The 19,828-nt window shown below is 42.0% G+C and overlaps 1 pseudogene; it reads left to right on the top strand.

Annotated features, from left to right (window-relative positions):
• Window positions 1-3,755: 3,755 nt before the first annotated feature.
• Window positions 3,756-18,830, top strand: LOC149252795 (uncharacterized; annotated as a pseudogene).
• The last annotated feature ends 998 nt before the right edge of the window (window positions 18,831-19,828 follow it).

Here is a 19,828-nt window from a genome sequence, read left to right as displayed (position 1 = left end):
AGATAGCTTCCGGTGGTGGCTGAAGACTTTTTTGTTTGAGATGTTTCTCCATTGTATCCAAGACCTATCTTCATAAGAGGAGAGATATGTACCTTGCTAATTTCATCTAAGGTTTAAGATCCTTTAGCAAATCTAAGATTCAGAGTTTTTATTTTCTCAAGTTCCTTTCTTAGACTTACTACTTCACATTCTAACTTTTCATTATGCTTTTCCTTTTCTTTGAGTTGATGCTTCAATATATCTATGGCTACTTTGTTTTGTTCCAATAAAATTTTGAGTTGAGTAATTTCTTCAAAGAAATCTTTTTCCTCTAAAGCATCCACAAATTTATCATTAGACTCGTTAATATTTTTCTCAAAATTCATGAGTAATTTAAGATCTTGATCAGATTCTCCTTCTTAACTATTTAACAAGCCATCACTATCTTCATGAGTATAATAACTTTTTCTATTGTCAAATTGTATCCTATTACTTTTGCAGTATCCTTCCCTTTGTCATGGTTGTCTTTATGAGGGCATTTAGTAGCATAATGACCAACTCTACCGCAAGCAAAACATTTGAAGAGAAGCTTACCTCTGAACCTTTCGGTGCCCAGTTGAAGTTTCTTTACAAAATTCACCTCATCTTCCTCTGATATATATCCTAATTCCTTGTGTTCTTCCTTTTCTTTTACTGATACTTTAAATACGGCTTCTCTGACTTCTGAGGGACCTCCTTTCCTCATTTCAAAAGCAGTCAAGATCTCGTGAAGTTGAACAACAGTAGGAGTCTGGAGATCATGCTTTTCTTTGATAGCAAACACTTTTGACTTGAATTTATGAGTTAGAGATCTTAATATTTTCTTTACTAAAGTGGTGCCCTTTATTTCTTCACCCATATTTTTCATGCGATTTACAATCTCATCTATACGTAGAAAGAAACTAGCAATACTTTCATCATTATGCATTTTGAGAGTTTCATATTGAATTCTGAGAGTTTGGAGTTTAGCACTTTTTACCTTGGTATCGTCTTCATAGCTTTGAATGATTCTATCCCATATTTCTTTTGTTGTGTTTAACTGCATAACTTTGACAAATTTTGATTTTGTCAGACTTCCCAATAATGCATTGACAGCTTTGGCATTGGTTTCATACATCTTCTTTTCTGCTGCATCTGTGGGAACTGCGGCTAGATATTGGTAACCTCCTTCCACAATTTCCCAAACATCTACTCCAAGGGACTGAAGATAGGATCTGGTTCTTGTCTTCCAATATATTAAATTATTTTCACTGGAGAGTGGTGGTCTAATAAATTATGTTCTGTCTTTATTGCTCATCTTGGGAGATCTTCTTGCAAGCGATCAAGCTTCTTTTGAAGGACCTACTCTGATACCAATTGTTGGGAAAAATACTAAGAGGGGGGATGAATCAGTATTTTAAAAACTCACAATAATAATTTTCTTTTCTGAAATATATACGCAACTTTATTGAACCCAACTCGCATATGTACGTGGCTGTTGTAAAATAAACTAGTGTATGCTTAGTAAACTTGTAAATTAGATAATTCTTTATCTGTTAAACTTAAACTAGAATGTAAGAGAATTATCAGGAATTTGATAAGTAGTACGAACAGAATAAAGTATCACACATAAGAAACACACATGAACACTAGGATTTAAGGTGGAAACCCAATGTGGGAGAAAACCATAGTTGTTGTTGTCTCGGTCTTCAAACTTATTAATATCAAAATTTTCTTACATTCTTGTATTGGTGCAGACACATGCCAGTATGCAGGCACCCACATGCTAAAGGCTACAACCTTCACTCATTCTCCAACTCCTACTAGAAGGGATCTCCAACCCCCTTATATGATTACCAACGACTACTGGTAGGAAGCTTCGACTTCCTCACTGAAGGCTCCAACCCTCAGAAACATTTTTGAACCATGTTTCATAAATTTTCACACTAGATCCACCTACTTTAATACATCACAACTTGTAGATCAACTAAAGAAAACACCAACTTAATTCAGCTAGAATAGTGAAATCATTTTAACCAGAACGCAGAATTGAACTCAGAATACTGCATCAACACACAAAATCAACTACAACCCTGAACATTCATATGACAACATGTATACACTACTTCACTTAAGGCAACCTGCGTGTATGTGTGCTTTTTTGTAGAGAAACTTGTGTATAGATCTCAATATACTAAACACTTGTAATTCTGAATCAGACATAGAGTTGACCAGAGTTATTCTGGAACATTATGTTAGCTTACAGAACCCTCATACAGTTAGTAACATCAATAAATTTTTCAACCAATCAACATGTAACCAAATTCAATGTCATCATTCAATCAGTTCTACTTCAGACATTATCACTCAACCTAGATCAACATGAGGACATCATTGATAGACATCAAAGATACAGTAGCACTAATCAGGTTGATCAATCATTTATGAATAGAAACCCTTCCTTTATATACGCGACTTTGAATAAAAAAACCTGTGTGTATACACAACTTTATCGAGACCAACTAGTGTATAGATCTGCAAATTTTGACCTAAAATTGCGCAGCTCTTCAGAAAGGCCCAAATCATAATATTCAGAGATAAAAACATGCGTCAATACTTAGATCTAGTCAATCCATGAGCATATCATACAATGGAAAGTCATTTCAGGTCTCATGATCCTGATCCATCATTATATTCATTGGTGCATAATTATTTCAAATATATGTGTCAACTATGGCCATTACAATGCAAATATACTTCAGATTGAAGTATTCATCAAAAACCCTTTCACATGCACACTTAGCACTTTGATATTCACCTCCTTATATAGTTATATCCTTAGCCAATACCATGGGTCAAAACTACACTAGTGTCGGTGGTAATCTTGGATGGGATCAAGTAACCGTTACTGCGCTCAATATTGTGGGCTAATACCATGGTAAGGACCCTTGGTATTCTTAAATTAGTGTGCCAGCATGTACGTGACTTTGCTTCTTTGTACCTGCATGTATACGCGACTTGGCCTTGATGAACCCACGTATAGATCTTCAAATATTCACCTTTATCAAACTTATGATTCTGATATGTAAACCTTTGTCCCATTATTCTGTTATTTTGTTCCATCACTCGGTCACCTCTAAACTGAGTTGTGGATTCATCTAGTTACCATATACTTGTTCTATTACAAGTGAGTTTCCATCAAGGATAGCACATGCATCATAATGCCAAAACTATGTCATGGGTGGAACAATTGCCATTCTACTAGATATAGCATGGGATGAATCATGCCCGCATAGTCCATCAGTGTCCCTAGACCAAGATTTCAGAATGGATATGATGATATACTATGATGTGAGACAACCTACCCATCGATATAGTATCCACTGCAGAGATATGGTCAAGATATGGAAAATTATTTGTTGCAACAAACCCGTTCATAACCACCCCTCACGTGCAGACCATTAGAAGAAGAAGAAGACAATTCATTGGAGAGAGAGAGAGGTAATAAACATAATACAGCAGATATTAGGAGTAGTAACAATGAATAGAAGTGGAACAGTAGCAAGAAACTTTCATTTATGTCTTCCATTTATCTTTATCCATGTGTGAACCACGCTTTTCATGTGTTGCAGTTATTCTTCTTCATGGAGAAAATTGGTTGCCTATAACAACCCCTCTTCATCATATATGAAGAACAGGTGGGTTTGGTGTTTATTTCATGGGTTTGGATGATGCATTTATAGATTTTAGAGGTTATGATGTGTTGTGAGTTTTTGGAGAAAGAAGTATGTTTGGGAAAATGGCATCGACTTCTTATGAGGCGCACAACCAACATGTCTTAGTTGGGTGCATGTTCAAGCATTGAAAACATTCCTCCAGGTGAGTCTTGCCATGAAGAAAAACAAAGGGAAACCAACCCAATTTCCCCAAAATCTATAGTACCCACCATCCAATTAACATGACAATAACATACTCATTTTGAAAAATAAAAACAACACCTGTGGGATGAATCCTTATGAGGGAAATAATCAACCACCATCTGTGAATGCCTTCTTGAAGGGTATGGCTCCATAATTGGTCGTACCATATCCAACTCAGCCCTTCATGGGATAGGGGTGGTTTCATTTTGTTCATGTGAGTGTGAAAATATGTTGGCTTGATGGGGCCTAACCCAAGTTCGGAGTTAATTATCCAAACTAATCCCTACACTATTGGCCCTTTCAGCATCAGCCCGCAGTGTGCAGACTGAAGTCTCACCTGAAGCAGTATCGGGGGATGCTGGAACCAAGTTTCTGCACCCTTGATATGTCTGAGGGGTTGATTTAGTCCAACTGTGCCTACTTTCGTGTAGGTTACTTCGTGCATTGTTTTGACCTGCGATACCTTCACAATATTATAATTGTCCTTTGCACAGCCCTAACCAGGTGGCTGAGGTGATTTTGTGTTGTTATGGCAACGATCTGTGCTATTTCCCCAAGCTACACCATGTATCTTAATTATCCTCTTATAGATGTTAGTCAACTTCATGTAACCAGATACTTTAACTCACATTTACTTAATCTACACAGTTATATATGTTCACGCACCATATAGACAACAGAAATGAAATTTATACCCAATATATTTGATACAGAAAATAGGAAATAAATACAAAGAATTGATGTAAAACTTCTCTTTATTAATGCTTCAATAGTTACAGACTCGACTCGCCCTGCGCACTCAGCTGCAAGGGACCGCGCATTCAACTGCAGACTACTAGGCCTTTGCATACTTAGCCGCAGAGCCTTCTCCTACTCTACAACCCAAAGACTCGACTTTACACTTAGATCTTCTGCTATGCTTCTATTCCATGATCACTTCTTAAATTTGATTCTCTCAACTACTTAGAGCCTCACTCTATTTATACAATCCCATGGTCCGCGGACCATGGCTAGATATCTAAAGTCGACGTTACATTACAAAATTGAGGGTGGACAACCCTATGACTCATTTACAACTTCACGCTTTGCACCCACAAAATGTGGAGCCTTTACATCGGATTCACACTTTTTAACCAAAATTTGGGCTTTAAACCCCAAAAATTTCCTTGGGGGATCCCACGCCCAACAGGCCCCCAACACAAACATCCTGACTCACCCTCGAGTAACTCTATCGGTGCAAATATCTTCGCACGAAGACCTCCCAACTCTGCCTGGACTGCTGCAAGATCGCAGCGCACTGAGCAACTGCCTGCTGCACTTCCTGGACGCGTTGTTCAGAGACTGTTGTAGCTAAACTGCTACCCTGCACCTATTCCTCTGTTCCCTGCATCTGCACAAGCTTGGCTTCAATCGAGGTTGTAATGATGAACACCTCATCGATCCATGGTTGTATGTGTGCCTTCCAAATAGCTTCCTTATGTCGCGCAACGTCTACCTGCTCCTTGAGCGCTTTTTCGTGTTGCATCTGCGTGAGCCTCTGTGTAAGGGCCACCATCTGCGTTGTCCCTTTTATTTCATCGTACTATTGTTGCAGCTCGAATGCCTCTATTTCTAAGTTTTGTATGTGTGGGTCCTCCTGCAGAGTGGTGAGGACCTCAAACGACTCTTCAAACAATTTGGTGCAGTCCTCCACTACACTGTTGATCTCTGATATTCCTACTATAATGGCACTAGCGCACTATTCCTTCACCCCAGGCGGAGTTGAAGGCTGTGCCTTCAATTTCAGCTCAACTATCTGAAGGTTCAACTCCAGTTGAACCTTAGCCATTTCATCTTTCGCCTCATGCACCCCTGCTGCTAGTCTCTGGATGTGCGCCTCCATTGGTTCCTCTACTGGGATGGCCAACTCAGGGACCATCTAGTAGGCTTCCTCAACCACCTGCACTAGTTGTCTATTCTGTGTCACGACCTCATCACACTACAGGCTCAATTGTTTAATATTAATCTGTTGCTCGCTGATCCCTTTGAGTGCAGGGCCCTCCCTAGCTCATAGTTCTACAGTCACGCCATCTTGCAGAACCTAGAGTGTCTCCCAAGGGAGCGTAGCCATGTTTATCCCAATTCCCTTCAATCCACTGACCATAGGCCTATCAACCTCATTTTCTATACCTAGTGCACCCTCTGGCAGCACTATGGTGTTGGTCATGCAAGCGCGCAGCATTTCCTCAGCCGCGGTTGTGCCTATTACGAGGCTGGTTGATAGAGTACTAGCCTAAGGGGTATGCACCTGCAACTCCTATATCTATGTCAGGAGGGCCCCCAACACCATCTAGTTTTCCTCCGCAAACTGCTGGAGGGCCTCCATGGTGACGTCTAGCATTGTCTCCCCTATTTCATGGAGATCCCCCTCAGTGAGGGTGATTGGGTCGAAAGAAGTCTTGGAGGCTTTTGACTTCTTCTGCGGTCCCACCTGCTCTCTCGGGTGCTGTCACTTTAGTTGCGTGGATGCTATCTGCGGGTGTCTGCCATCTTCCTCTGGATCTGTCTCTTGTGCAGGCAAAGGCGACTTTTCTCCCTCGCGGTCCTTCTCAGCTGCCCTCTGCTGCTCTTCTATTGCCTTCGCAGTGTCACGTGCCTCCTATGCCTTGGCTACTACTGCTTTGTTCCTCCTCTCCTCTGCCAACTACACCATCCACAGTTTGGCCTCCTCCTTTTTCCTTTGTGCAACGAACTTCTCCACTTCCACAGCGGAGCTGGCGGGAGCATGCCACCCCGAAGGCCATGACTCAAGCACAGTGAATATGAAATCGTTCGTCGCTAGATAAGGTAGCTCCTTCCATGCCTTCGTGAGGTCCTTCCTTGCCTTGATGTACACATGATGAAAGTATGCCTTGAACTCTGCGAAGCTCTATAGACTATTATAGATAGTGGGTGATAACCGCGGCTTGCAGTTAATCCCCATTCTGATGTTCATCTCCATGAACACCCATAATATCTTGTTGTCTCTGATCCTCTGCACATCTTTAGTTGCCCACAGCAAAGCGTACTTCGCTGCCTCCACAAGATCCTATGTAATTGTGGGGAACTGGCTATCCTCAGGAAATTCCCAAGCCACTAGTACTATGGATAGCATAAGCCATGCATAGTGGAAATTCTTCCCCTGTTGCTATGCCTCGCGGCAGTTTTCCAGGAACTCCCTACACAATTAATCTGCCCAGTTAAACTGGACCCCCTCTGCACATTGCACAGCAAGTACAACCACTGGCACGGGCACCTCATCTGTGCAGCATTTCCACATAACTTTCTCGGCTAATATTTGTGTCACAACTTTGATCGCAACATTATTGATACTGGAGATCGCGTACCCTCTCTTTTTCTTCTCCAGCTTGAACTTCTTCTTCATGGCCTCTGCGATGGCCAAATCATCACTTTTACCCTCGAATATGTTCGCTGGATCCTCCCCTTTGTAAGGGAGCTAGGTAATTTTGTGAATTAGATGATCCGTGATGGAGATGGGCTCCTCTAGCCACAAACACCCATCATGCACCAAGCAGAGTAGCTGCTTGATGACGAAAACAGTCACTGAAGTGCGATGGTAATTTGGCACCCAGAGAAGGTTTAATAATCCTGATTTCTCTACTCCTCGCAACCACTTATGCAGTTCCAACTCTATGACTCCCGCCACTGTATTTTTCTTCGGCCTCATTAGCTGCACGGTTGCCAAATGTGGGAATTTCTCATTGTCCACGAGAACCCAGTCTTCAAATTTTAGAACCAGAACCCGTCCCAAGTACGCTCCATCAAAAATGATATCATCGGGTAGCAGTGGAGTCTACAGAGAGCTCTTGCTCTCATCTAGGTCCTTGGGCACCCTTGCTTTCCCCTTCCACGGAGGAACATATGCAGGTAACATATTCAGAGGGTCCGCACCCTGGGTTTCTTCCTCCATTTCTTTATCCTCCTCCTCTACCAGGATTTCTTTGAAGTCTTAATCCTCCTCACCGGCTTCCAAATTGATCACCTTCCCCTTTTATTCCATGCTAAGCCTCGTCCTTAACGGATTCTGATGAGTGCCAGTATTGCAGCAAGGATGCTGCAACTCCTGGGCTACCAGCTTTACTTATCAACTCAGGGTTCGTACAAACTTGGAGGTGACAATGCTATATGCACAAGTAGAAGTGAAGGTCCTGCCTGTTGTCACTTGTTCATCTGGTGAGAGACCCTAGGGGTTCCAAGCCAAACTTCTATAGAGTCAGAAGAAGCTTGATTCTTTGATGGAAGAAGAGAAAATCTATTCTAAGAGAGCTACTCTAGTGCAGTAATGAAGAAAACAACATATAATGCTAAATGACACCATATCCTAATTAACCATTTAAACAACTATGCTAAATAGAATTGTTAAATCAACACTAACCTAATGTTGCTATCTAAGTTACAGAAGTAAAGAGCATCAAACCAAACTAATGAGTAAGCAAGGAAACTAAACTAAATCTGTTTTCACTTTCTTGGTTTTTTGATGATCAGATAGTGTTAGAGTCTGATTGAATAACCAAATCGAAGCTCAGAAGTGGCAGCATTTAAATGATATGCAAAACAAAGTTCGGGAAGGAGTCAAGTGGAAAAGCAATCGAAGATCGAAATCAGCAAAGGGAGGACGTAATGAAGCAGTAGTGCATAGGAACTGTTGGATCGATCAACGAACAGTAAAAACGGAAGATGAGCGGCAGAGATCTTATCGCAGGATATTACGTGAATACATGGACGAATAGGGTTAACGGGAGATGAATGGCGGAGATCTTATCACAGGGGATTAATTGAATAGATGGACGAACATGATTAATGGAAGATGAATGGCAAAGATCTTATCGCGGGAGATTAAGTCAATAGATGGATGAATAGGATTAACGGAAGATGAGCGGTGGAGATCTTATCGCGGAGATTAAGTCAAGATATGGATGGATCAATCCAAGAACAGGATTAACGAAAGATGAGATATGAAGATCTTATCGCAGAGATTAAGTGAATAGATGGATAGATCACATCAAGTCATGTGTCGGCAGAAGGGTGGAAAACATGTGGAATAATGGAGCGGTCTTCGTAGGTGGTAAGCAGTTTCTCCCGCGCCCTCAAAGTTGTAAGCTCTATTTATAAATTTCATAAGATTAGCCTAAGTGAGTGACACGTAGCACGGGAAAACCACTTTTCTCGCGTGCTCTTGGGCAGATATTGATCGTGCAAGAATTCGCGCGAGATTTCGCGATAGCTGTTGGATCTTGCGGGATTGATCAACGGTGGAGATCATCCAAGCTAGTTGGCGATCGGGTGATGCGATAGTCATTGGATCAGGTGAGGCAAATCGATGGTGGAGATTCAGAGTGCTTAAAGTAAAATTTTGAAATGAATACACATGCAGTTGACGGTGATTGGCCAGGTTTGTTGTTGATCAGACGATAAGGAGATCTACGGGTATAATCTGATTAAGACGTGATTTATTGGCTCCCGCTTAAGCATTTAGTGCTGAAGGAAATGAGAATATGAGTGAGATCTATTACATAAAGAGAGTTATTGAATACGGTAATGATGAAATGAACCAGGTACTGAATCAAGACAACAAACTCCAAAGCTCATGCGATAACTAGAAATCTAAAACACAACCAATCTACTCTACACTGCTGTAATGGAAATGCGGCTACTTAAGAAAATGAACAATTAAACCATCAATCTATGCTAGCATACATGTACAATAAAGAGGAGCCTTAGCTGCTAGGGTTGGGTCCTAACCCAAGAGCTTCAACCCTCTGAGTTAACACGGTGCTAGCTCAAAACAAAACTCATTCTTATTATCAAAAAAATGGATTACATCAAAAACTGTCACAAGTCTTACAGCTCGAAAATAAAGTAGAGTTTTACAATCAACAGTCTGAATCCTACTGAGGTCCTAGGCCTCTCTACTTATACATCTAAAGTCTCCAATGACTTCCTTAAAATTAGGGAGGCTCAGATCCCAAACTAGAGATAAACTGATGCTTTGACTTTCACTTGCTCGGCTACCTTCTAGTCCTCATGATTTGGTTGTTTGCACTCCGAGTTGATGGAGGAATATTCGAATGGAGGGATAATAAATGAGGAGGATTTCCCTCCTATAATTCCTCTCCCTTGTCCCATTCAAGTTTTGACCAAGGTCTTTGCCAAAATTCCTTGTTTTTATCCTTTAATCCTGCATTAAATGCACATTATACCACAAAGAAAAATATCCAACTCTAACTCATCTCATAAACAAAATATAATCAAAAGTATGCAATAAGTTGTGAGAATAGTTGGTTTGACTAAGCTAGGAGGTGAATTAAGGCCCATATAATTACCCAATGATGAGGCTCATCATCAACCCCTACTGAATGTGTTGCTCATCCCCTGAGAAACTTAGTCAATGTCCATGTCCTTCATGGCTCTGGTAGCCTCTCTAACCTCCCATGCTTTTGTTGTGGTCTCTTCTTCTTGTTCATAAAAGCCTACTTTCCTTTCTACTTCTTCCTGGTGCCTCTTTTCCTCTTCTTCTTTTATCCCCTCTAGCATCACTAGGAGTAGTGGTGGATTGAGTTTTAGGCCTATCCAATTGACCTTCAACCTTTGCATTGATTGCTTATACATAGGTGTCATGTTGAGTGCCTCTCTCAACCTTTGAGGGGAGTGATATTCTCTGATCTTCAAGCTGTGTGGCAGTGTGTTCCATCTCCTTGAGTAGGCATGTATACTATCATCTCCTAGCAGCCTAAACATATCCTCAAAGTGTGAAATTGCTTGCTCTTGGATAGCAAGATATCTAGGTGCCAGCTGAGTATCATTTGCAATTAGATTATGGTTGCTGATTAGGGCCATGGGATTTGATTGTTCAGCTATGATAAAAAGAGGTTCATTTTGCTCTCTAGCCAATATTATTTTCATCTTTGTAGCCCTTGACTCCTCATGGTTCATCCATGATGCCAAAGCCATTAATTGTAGATCTCCTAGCTCAACATTAGGATCCCAAGAATTCATTTCAATGAGGGCAATGTTGTGAAAGTAAAATTCAGCCATTTTGGTCCTATCCTCTGGTGTACTTTGATCACAAAGATCAATAAACTACCTGTAGTCCTGAAATGGCATGGTGCCCCTTTGTGCTAGTGTTTTAATCACAAAGATCAATAAACTGTCTGTAGTCGTGACATCGCGCAACTCTCGAGCAGAGTAGTTTATAGTCCCATGCCTCCTTTCAACTGCCTAGAGCGCTAATACTATGCTTCCCACAACTAGTCAGATGGTCGGGCCACCTATGTAAGGCTTCAACTGACTACCATTTACTTTTCCTAGGAAGGGTTCACCATTTAACTTCTCCAACTGCACCGCACCACCATCTGTGATTTCCTTAATAACATACGATCACATCCAATGCATTTGGAGCTTCCCAAGGAATTTATCAAACTTACTAACGTATAACAATACCAAATCACTCACCTTAAAGGTGCGTAACTTGATATGTCGATCATGCCAAGCCCTGTCACGTCGCTTTTGTACCTGCTTATGGAATCCAGCCAAAAATCATTCTTCTTCAAGCTCCTCCAACTGTGCGAACCTCTCCTTCAAGGCTCTGTGGTCCGCCATACCTGTGAGTGTTGCTATGTGCAAACTAGGCATGATATACTCCATCGACATTACGGCTTCCACTCCATAGACCAGTAGGAAAGGTGTCTGTCCCATCAGTTTCTTGCATGTTGTCCTATAAGCCCATAATACTGCAGGTACGCGCAGGTCCCAATCACTTCGCTGTGCATTGCATACCTTGGTCAACGCAGTCTCCAGTACTTTGTTAAACACTTCTATTGTCCCATTAGCTTGTGGGTGATATGGTGTGCTTTTTTGATGATACACCTGAAACTCTTCTGTCAGTGCGTTGATCATCTCGTTCAGGAAATGTGTACCACGATCGCTCATCAAGATCTTCGGACATCTGAATCGTGTCAATACGTGTTCAAACAAAAACTTCGCAGCCATCACGGCCATGCAATCTTTTACCAACTGCGCTTTTGCCCAATGAGTCAGGTACTCTTTCACAGAGATAATATATCTCGCGCCCATTTTTCCTTGAGGTTTGATAGGTCCTACAAATTCGATCGCCCACTTTTCAAAGGGCTTCAATGTCATTTTTAGATTCAAAGGCATCTCATCTGTCCACGATGGTTTACCTGTACTTTGACATACATCACAGGCCTCGCAATGTGCTTTTGAATCCTGATGAAAGGTCGGCCACCACAACCTTGCGCAGAGAATCTTCTGCACGGTCTCTCTCCCTGCATAATGTCCTCCTGCAATGCCCCCATGAGCATTCGCGAGGATATTTCTTCGTTCAAATTCAGGTAAATACCTTCGCAGTATCTCATCATTCCCCATATTATATAGGTGCCCTACAATGACAGAGAAATCTGCCACATGCGCCACTAGTTCCTTCTTCTACTGGATGGAGTACCCTTTCGGCGCAGTTCCAGTCATGAGAAAGTGAATTATATCTTCAAAATTTCCATCCACTATGTGCACAACAAAGAGTTGTGCATCAGGTAATCCTTCCTCCATAATAGTAGGTTCCTCTCCTGTCTCAATGCGCGACAGGTGATCTGGTCCCGCGTTCGATCATCCAAGCTTCACAACAACTTCAAAATCATATTCTTTGAACAATAAAATCCATTTGCATATGCGCCCCCCCCCCACCAAGACAGGCTTATTGACCAAGTATTTCAGCGCGAGGTGCTCTGTATACATCTTGAAGTGTCCTGCTAGCAAGTAGTGTCGATACTTCTGGAGCGCATACACCATAGCCAGTCCCTCGCGTTCAGTGGTGGAATAATTCTTTTCTTCTTTAGATAATCTGCAACTTGCGAACGCGATAGGGTAATCCAAGCCTTCTCCACCCTCCTATGTTAATACTGTCCCCAGCACTGTACTCGATGCGTCAACATGGACATGAAACTCTTTCTTCCAGTTCGGGAAGACCAGAATCGATGCAGTAACCATCTTTTCTTTTAATACATCCAGGCTTTTCTTACAGTCATTGTTCCAGCAAAACATGACATCCTTTTTCAACAGCTTTTCCATCGGCGCGATGATCTAGGCATAGATTTTGATGAACTTCCTGTAGTACCCCGTATGCCCCAGAGTAGCGTGCAGTTGTTTCACACTCCGCGGTGCTTGCAAATTCAGAATCACCATGATTTTCATGGGGTCTACCATCAGCCCTTGTCTACAAACCACATGCCCCAACAAGTTCCCAAAAGGAATGAGAAATGTACACTTCTTGAGGTTGAGCGCAATTTGGTATCTTTGGCATGTATCCAGCATCAAGCGCAGGTTCGCTACATGGCACCTAATTAGCCCAAATACAGTCCAGTCGTCAAAATAGACCTCCAAGAATTTATGAATATATTCCCTGAATGTCGCAACAACTATGCACGAAAAGATAGCAGGGGCATTCTTCAATCCAAATGGCATGACAGTATATTGAAAGCAACCCCACTCAGTCGCGAAGGTTGTCTTTCTTCTATCCTCCAGTGCGATTTTGATTTGGTGGTACCCTGAGAACCCATCAGTGAAAGAATATGCTTCCTGACCGCCTACATTGTCCAACACCTCATCTATGAATGGAGTTGGGAATGGATCATGTACACACGCATCGTTCAACTTTCTGAGATCCACGCATATTCTTATTTCTTCCAACTACTTCTTCTCTTGTACCACCATCGGGCTTACCCAATCAGATTCCTCCATAGGCTCGATGATGCCTGCCGCGAGCATCTTGTCTAGTTCTACGTGGACCTTCTCCTTGTATTTCGGATTTAAGCGATATGACCTCTGCTTAACTGGCTTCGCGTCGGGTTTTAACGTAATCTTCATTACCCCTAAATCTATGATTATTCCCTTCAAATCCGTAGACTTGGTCGGGAATAAGTCTTGATATTCGCAGAGGAATTCAGCGACCTTATTCACTGTCAGGACGTCCCAATAACCTCCAATCTTCGGAAATTTAGGTTCCGCCTTCGTACCAATATTCACCTACTTAGTCTTCACTGGCGTGGTTATGTCAGGGTTCTCAATCTGTGGTCCCTGAACCTCACAGTGGCCTTCTATCTCTAGAATGTTCTTTTCCGCGGATCTTCATCTTCTTCTTCAACAATTACATTATAACATTCCAGCACGCATCTCAGCTGAGTAGCCCATTCAGGCTGAATTGATTCTACCAGCTCTTGTGGTATCCTAAAGATGATTTCTTTTACCTCTTGTGGCGCTTCATCAATGTTGTCCCACTCATCCTCAAAATTGAAGGTCATCAGGAACTGTTCACGCAGAAAATCCCATTCACCTGTCCCGTGGCAGAGCTCTGTTTTTATGTACTAGTTCATTGGTATAACATCCAAGGTATGACAAAACAAGTGTACAAACTCATGTTGTGGCTTTTCCCCATAAGCCTGCATCCATTTGGCCAGATGCACACATGGATCATCCTGTCCATTGTATTTGTCTGTCAATCACAGCATAGGCTTCCCAAATCATAATCACATCATTCCCCTACACTCGCACTAGTCATCAAAGCTCCCTTTGTGCGTACCCCACAACCTCGCAGGCGTAGCACGCAGTACCCAATTCAAAGCCTGGAAGCGTTGCTTTTCTGACACCTCCCTTTCAGATTTATTCAAGAAAGTATCTACCTCACTTAGGCCATCATAAGTAGGTAGGTCCCTTACTTCTGTCGATACACAGTGCAATGACCTTATCATCATATTACAATTTAGTGTAGTCACCTCATGTAACCGATTTTTCCATCGCTCCATTTCCTCATCTGAATCCGAAGTACAGGAGCTCTCGCACTCCCATGCAAGCCGTCCATCCGCAGTGGGATTCACCCAGTCCTGGTTTCACATTGTTATCTTATATATGCAGTCCAAATCATCATTGCTTTCATAGTCGCGCACCGACTCTGTATAGCGTGATCCTTCAGCAGGGTCCAGAGGTATAACTACGCATAGTGACTTCTTCTCAAAAATCATCTTGTGCTTCTTCAAATTAATCACCCCATTCATGTAAGTGGCCCAATCAATTCCTAAGAGTGTGGGGTAGGGATTGTTGTCATCAACAATCTTTATCACTTCAAAGTCTGCTAGCATGCTTGCTCCCTCAATATCCACAGTGATTCCCTGCAATTTCCCCATGGGTATTATCTTCTGTTGGTTCACCATTCACAGCTGAATAGGAGACCGTAGCATAGGTCTCCCCATTCGCTCCCATGTCTACTTTGGTAGAACATTCGCATCCGACCCTAAATCCAGAATTACTTGGTCCATTTCATATTCTCCAATTTGCGTGGTCAACCTCATTTCTCTTCCTATTCTTGTCTTATGCTTTCCAATCTTTCGGACTACACGTGGTTCTCCTGGCATGGTCCTAGCGCATTTGTTAATGAGTTCCTGTAATCCTTTTACAGCTTTACTGTCGCGTAGTAACTTCATACATGTTTCCAAGAACATTGTGAGCATGGATGGATCCATCTCTAGCTCCGATCTATCTTTGCTTCCTGAAGTGGAGGCCTCTACAAAGCTCTTCTTAACTTCCATGAAAGTTTCCCGAGCGCGCTCCAAGTCAAACTCCACTTCTTTCTCGGGGGATTTGCAAACACAAGTACTATCCTCCGGTTGTTTTCCTTTGTCATCTCCCATCATGATTCCACTTCGGAGCACAATGTTCACATCTAGATCGTCCTCGCATGTCTCAGACCTCATCATCTGCCGGTTCTAAGTCGGGGGAGGCGATAGTGCTCCTTTGTCACATATCTTAGCTATTAGTGTAGGAATATCTTCCATCTCATGATCAAACAAGGTGCAATATAAACACAACAGCTGCATCGGATTCATACAATCGCGGGCATAATGCCCTGGCCCTCCGCAATTGTGGCATATCAACTGACCACGACCTCTTCCAGGTCCTCCTCTGCCTCGGCCTCGTCCGTACCCTTGAAATCCTTTTCGTGCCACTCCTGCATTATGGCCTAGGGGCCGTGCTTTGGCCTAAACTTTGTAGGTGGGAGTTCTATCCATCATCAACTCATAGCTCCTACAAGTGCACTCATCGTGTCCCACCGACCTACAAAAGTTACAAAATAATTGTTGTGAATTTTGTGTATACTTTTGTAACAAATGATAGTTGTCCGTAGCATGTTTTCCACCTATTTGACAAATCGCGCACCACAAAGTAGGCGTCGCGCTAGGTCCTGCTTGTGCTTCCAGCCTTAAAAGTTAACGGCATTGTTCCTCCTCTGATGAGGTAATTGGTGAACACCAGGAAATGTTCCTTATCATGACTCTGACCCTTGCATTTTACGCACCACACTTTTTCGCACACTTCTGGTCGACTTGTTCTGTCCTGTTTCAGACTCTACATCTCTAGGCATAAATTCTTTAGCTGCGCGTGGATCTGTTGAACTCCTAAGTTAGGATCCTGCATCGGGGTATCATGCAGCCTCATTGCGATCTCTAAGGCCTCAGCCTGAGTCATTAATTTCTACTGTGATAGCGCGCTCCTTAAATGTGGCATTAGCGATGCTACAAGCCATTCACGATGTTGTCCATCCGTCATATTCATATTAGCTTCGCGAATCATACACTACAACCTGTGATCCAACTCCCAAGGAGTCTTTCCTAGTAGCATCATGATTTCTTTGAATCCAATGATCGACTGTGCTTCACACTTCGGCCTGCTAAATTCTTTGTTTAGCGCTACTTGGATATCCGTGATTCCCGCATTTGGATTATCATTGGAGTGCTTAATATACCAGGTCAGCGCGCGGTCCTGCAAGGCGCTAACCAGTGTCACTTTCTTTATATTTTCATTTGTAACTCCCTGCGCTTCCAATACAGATCTTACCACAAACCAAAATTGGTCTGGATCCTCATTTCCCAATCCCTTGAACACAGGAAACTTTGTCGTGCTTTCCATATTGACTCGTGGTGGTGGTGGAGATGGTATGGGTGAAGATGGAGGTGAAGGCAATGAAGCTAGTGGCAGTGTGGGTGGGGGTGGTATTCGTGGAATTCTTTGCCTTATCAGATGGATCACACTTCGCAACGATACCTTCACGAGTTCTTCCTCATCCCCTCATGGAGGTGAAATCAAGGGGCTAGTTTCTAGTCCCTTATTTCCTTCGTTCCTGTAAGTTTTTCCACTTTGCATAGCCCCGAACATCAAGGTAATTGTGTTACCCTCTTTTCACACAATAACATTTTAATCCAAGTATTTAGGGACTTTATGTACTTACCTTGTGGTCCCTTTAGAAAGCGTCACTCTACCTCGTTGTAGCTCACTGAGGTGTCAACCGCGAACTCAGTAATGAATCCTCCTATAATTCAATCGAGCCAGTGATCAACGGCGCATGCAATCTTATCCTCTGATGCTTCCAACCTTCGCACTAACTCTGGGGTCCACACAATAGGATTTTCAAGTTTCCACCTTCCTTGGCTATCTGCTAGCTTTGCGATCCACTCGTACAACTCAGTAGGAAAAGACGCAAAGAAGATTTCATGGATCTCTGTGTACAAGTAGCAATCTAACCACTCTTCTTTTTTCAGTCGCGAGTTCCTGTTCTCCTGCACCGCAAACTCGTGAATTCCTCTGTCTAACCAGCCTTCAATTTCCTTTTTATTTGGATTCCAACGATACGACATCAGACATCTCTATGCATATTCCGGTCCCAGAAACAGAACCATTTGTTGGCTTGATGGGGCCTGACCCAGGTTCAGAGTTAATTAGCCAAACAAATCCCTATACTACTGGCCCTTTTGGCATCAGCCCGCGGAGCGCGGACTGAAGTCTCACCCGAAGCAGTATGGGGGGATGCTGGAACCAAGTTTCCACATCCTTGAGATGTCTGAGGGGTCGATTTAGTCCAATTGTGCCTACCTTCACGCAGGTTACTTCGTGCACTGTTCTGACCTGCGATACCTTTGCGATTTGTTATAATTGTCCTTTGTGAAGCCCTAACTAGGTGGCTGAGGTGATTTCGCACTACTATGGCAGCAATCTATGTTATTTCCCCAAGTTACATTGTGTATCTTAATCATCCTCTTATAAATGTTAGTCAACTTCGCGTAACCAGATACTTTAACTCACATTTACTTAATCTACACATTTATATATGTTCGCGCACCATATAGACAACAGAAATGCAATTTATATCCAATATATTCGATACAGAAAATAGGAAATAAATACACATAATTGATATAAAACTTCTATTTATTAATGCTTCAATAGTTACAGACTCGCCCTACGCACTCAGCTGAGGACTACTAGGCCTCTGCGCACTCAGCTACAAAGCCTTCTCCTACTCTACGACCCAAAGACTCGACTTTACACTTAGATCTTCTATTATGCTTCTATTCCATGATCACTTCTTAAATTAGATTATCTCGACTACTTAGAACCTCGCTCTATTTATACAATCCCATGGTCTGCGGAGCATAGGTAGATCTCTAAAGCCGACATTACATTACAAAATTGAGGGCGGACAACCCTATGACTCATTTACAACTTCGTGCTCCTTGCCCACAAATTGTGGAATCTTTACATTGAATTCACACTTTTTAGCCAAAATCTGGGCTTTAAGCCCCAAAACTTTCCTTGGGGGATCCCGTGCCCAACAAAATTTATGCGAATAACCCCATGGGGAACAGAGGAGATCATGCCTTGATGAGGACTAAATTGGTCCCATATATGGTTAATCCTTGGGAACATGGTATGCAAATGGTCAAGCCTGCTCATTTTCTTTGGGATTTTTTTTTTTGTAAGCATCACCTCAGTCATCATCGGGACATATACATGTATATGTACTTGTTTTTTTAGATATCTATATTTCATTACTGCACAGAAAAAGATGCATAATACAACTTTGCATTAGGGTGAAAAGCATAGGCATGTCAAGGTGTGTGAAATAGCAGTTTGATATGTTTATCTCACTGCTTATTGGAATTGTTGTTATAACTAAAAATATATTCTCCTTTATTAACCCTTCACTTTGCAACATAAGCAATAAAAACCAAACATGTATGCTTGTAGGAAAACATGTTGTTTGGGTACAAGATTGAAGGTTCAGAAGCTTGTGTGCTTTGTGGGTCCTTTTGCTTATGATTTTTTTCTTCCTGATGCCTTCTTGAATGCAAGCATATTAATGTTACAATTAATATCAGAATTTGGTATTCCTTGTTGGAGATTTTGTTCAAAGTCAACATGACTACTATTGCATCTCAAAATTTCCTTCCAAGCTTTTGGGTTTGGGGTTTTAGGGTTTTTATCATGATTCAATTGATCATTGTGTCGTATAAATAATGGTTGAGATTGAGATGTGGTTGCAAATTAATTGTGGTTGATGTGTCCTTTGTTTTGTATTTAGATCTCACATTAAAATAGAATTTATTGCCAGATAATAAGAATCTTTAACTAAGACCACCCTTTGCGGGACTAAATTCTCTAGACCTCATTCTCGACCTTTAATTTATGAAGGAAAATTTGTGTTATCCTATTATAGACTCTGGAATCAGCTGTGGGTTGTATGTGGATAGCCTACATAATTGAATTTGTCAATATGGCTGACACCAAAAGACCAAACTAGAATCTTTGGTGAGGCATTAACTTTCCATTGACTTTGGAATTTACCTCACTGAGTTAAGGAGCGCCTCAATAAGAGTTGAATGTAGGTGTTTCTAGAAGTGGAACTCAATCATCATTAACTTCCCATTTACTTTGGCAAGTTGCCCCAGCTGGGGTAAAGAGTGCCTCAACAAGAATTGAAGTTATATCTTTCTGCATGTGGAATTGATTCACTATTGATTGGAAATGGAACT

Source organism: Pinus tabuliformis, chromosome 7 (assembly GCF_031772625.1).
Source record: "Pinus tabuliformis cultivar Carrire ecotype Pingquan chromosome 7, CPIR1, whole genome shotgun sequence".
NCBI lineage: Eukaryota > Viridiplantae > Streptophyta > Pinopsida > Pinales > Pinaceae > Pinus > Pinus tabuliformis.
Note: the sequence above shows the minus strand (reverse complement) of the source record. Positions and strands in the feature narration are given on the sequence as shown.